The following is a 3,327-nucleotide window of genomic DNA, read 5'->3' on the forward strand; positions in this document are numbered from 1 at the left end:
CCACTATACACGACGACCTCCGTCGTCACCCGACACCCCCACGACCTTCCACCTCCGGCTACCAGCCTCACCATCAAACACCATAACCACCATCCAAATGAAACCAGCCCCACCGTCGTCCAACAACCCCCCGTCGGTAAACCACCATTAACGACCCCTACTGTCGCAGCGAGGACCAACTCCTCCATTACCAAGCATACCCTCCTCCTACCAGCCTCCTCCATCGCCTAAAACCACCCGCATCCACGACCCAGCACCAGCGCCAAACGGACCACCAAACAGGCCCGTCGTCAACCTCCATTGCCGCCCGCTGCAAGCTCCAGCTCCACCCAAGCCGACGTGTTGCTGCATCGCCATAACCAACCTCACCCTCCTCGTCAACCAAACAGACCTCCATAGCTGCTCCTTTCATCACCTCCAACGACCCTTTTTTGCAGCTTCTCGCAACAGTTGCTGCGTCGAAAAATACAGCAGCTGTTGCTGCGTCGCTGCGTTGCTGAGTAGCTCAGCCGTTGCTTCAGTCCGGTGAGTTTGTTTTGTTCGTCGAGGTCTGGTATGTCGAGGCGCTGTCCGAGGTTCCATCGTTGTTCTTCGTTCAGAAAGGTCCGGCCTAAGTTCCGTTGGAATCGTGTTTGTCGCTCTGAGTTTGTCGAGGTGCAAAGGTTAGTAAACCTCGATGTATTAGATAAATAAACTTACGTTGAATGTTTGAGATGCAATATAAAAAATTGGTATGGAAGTTTTCTGCCTATGTTTCGCTGTCTGCATTTTGGTTCATTTTCATGTTATGTTATTCTTGTTTATTTGATGTCGTTTAATTAAGCTGGACTAGTCGTTCTATGACACAAGTTTGATGTTAATCTGTTCGTCCTTTCCTTTGGTTAGGTCATTCGAAAAAATAGTATTAGTGCATGCTGTTACTACTACCGAAACACTCATTCACTAAACTCCTTTTATTAAACTTCTAACAAGTCATGGGATTTTAGTTGTAAAGAGGCCGAAAGTTTTAGTATTGTTAAAGACATAAAAAATGGCATCCTTTTAAAAAATAAAAAAATAAAAAATATAATAGTAGTAATAAAGAATAAAATGAGACGAGCCTCGCCGAATAAAAGGGACAAATTGCGGGGCCCTCACAAAATATATGTATTAAATACTTAGATTCCGGGATGGGTCGTTTAACAAATTTCACGGCCCTCCCCAAAAATAATAATGCGCTAGTTGCTTTAGGCGCGCCTTTAATAATGTTATCTCCCTAAACTCGGGTGCACATTTATGTGACCCAAATCCAAATCTCAACGGAGTCGAAATGTGTCTCTAGTCACGGGCGCATTGATTGTGGCGTGGCCCGAGATGCATTTCCATGACGTTGCAAATTCCTTTAAAAAATAAGAATGAGATGAGCCTCGCCAAACAAAAATGCAAATTGCGGGGCCCTCAGTAAATACTTGTTTTAAATTTACTTAGACTACGGGAGGGCCGCTTAGTGAATTTCACGGCCTCCGCAAAATAATAACGCGATAGTCTCTTTAGGCGCGTGTTTAATAATTTACTTTCTTAAGCTCGGGTGTGCATTTCATGCGACCCAAATCCAAATCTCAAAACATCAAATAAAATGCGTTCCGGATTGTGGGTGCATTTCATGTGACGCAGTCCAAAGACGTGTTTTAAGCGATGTTCACATTCTTGTAAAAACAATAATAATAAAGCGGTTAAAAGTTAAAATTTGCACATAAGTTCATACTTGTATAAAATCAGATAATCAAGCCGAATATAACAATTGAGCGACCGTGCTAGAACCACGGAACTCGGGAATGCCTAACACCTTCTCCCGGGTTAACAGAATTCCTTATCCGGATTTCTGGTACGCAGACTATAATATAGAGTCATTATTTTCCTCGATTCGGGATTAAAATTGGTGACTTGGGACACCCTAAATCTCCCAAGTGGCGACTCTGAAATAAAGAAACAAATCCCGTTTCGATTGTCCTTTAATTGGAAAAAACTCCCTTGCCCCCCGGGCGCGTAAAAAGGAGGTGTGACAGCTCTGACGACTCTGCTGGGGATTATAAACCCAGAACCACTGGTTCAGGGTTAAGAATTCGAGCTTAGTGTAATTGTTATTATTTGGCTTTATTTATTATCTGATTTTATTACATGATTTGAGCCTAATGTGCTAAATGCTGCTTTTACTGCTTTGATATTGTTTGAACTGTACATATAAACTGTGCCGAAACCCTTCTTTTCTCTCTTGAGGAGCGCACGCTGGTCGTGGCTTCTTTCTGTTAGTGTCATATGCCAAAATAGAACGAGGATTCGGAGGAGTTGCAAAATCGGATGGCCTTTTGGTTACCGGTACACAGCTCCCATCCTTGGCTCGAGTTGTCCGCTCGGGTAAGCCAGGTCTAGAACAAATACCCAGGTTATGAACTTAGTATAACAAAGCCACATGCCGGATCCCTAGTAGGAACGTTTATTTGCATCATGTGCATTTGACTTAGGGGACTCAACACAGGGGTTGGGTCCGTCTAGGACAAGCAACCTGAAAATAATAGACCATCTTTGGCATCCTATGTGCTACATGTTGTATTTATTCAAGGGTGAATGGGTCATTTGGCAGACCAATGATATTTGCGGACAAATGACACTCCTTATCATGCTGATCGCGTTAAATAAGAAAGTTGCACTATTTTTGATAAGCATGCTATTATGTTAAATAAGCACATGGGAACATTGTGGAATTCAAGAAGTCTTGGTACTCCACATGTCCCCCATGCTTCATTACGGGGAAAAGCACATGGGGAACATTTGTGGAATCCAAGAAGTCTTGGAATTCCCTATGTCCCCCACGCTTCATATTTTGGGAAGAGCAAATGGGGAGCATTTACGGAACCTAAGAAGTCTTGGAAATCACTATGTCTCCCATGCCACATTTTTGAAAGAAATAATAAATATAAAAAATAAAATTACAAATAAAACAAAGCATGAAAATTCAAAAAGATTTTGTATGTCTTCGTTATTTTCCACAGATTAAAAAAAAAATTGTGAAAAAGAGGAGAAAAATGACAGTGTAGAGATATAACTACTTATTTTTAGAGAAAAATCAATGTCCGAGTAGTATCGAAACTCTGCTGAAATTTTGAGAAAATGAAAAATGTCTTGTTAGTTTGTTATATTAAAAGCAAAGGAAAAATAAAAATCATCATTGTTCTGTCTGTTTTTTTTAAAAAAATATTAAAGAAAATAGTTTGTTTTGCCATTAAATGAAAATGAAAAGAGTTTGTTTTTTTTTTAAAAAAAATGTTTTATTTTATTTTATTTTGTTTG

The sequence above is a fragment of the Nicotiana sylvestris genome, chromosome 4 (genome assembly GCF_000393655.2).
Source record: "Nicotiana sylvestris chromosome 4, ASM39365v2, whole genome shotgun sequence".
In the NCBI taxonomy this organism is placed as follows: domain Eukaryota; kingdom Viridiplantae; phylum Streptophyta; class Magnoliopsida; order Solanales; family Solanaceae; genus Nicotiana; species Nicotiana sylvestris.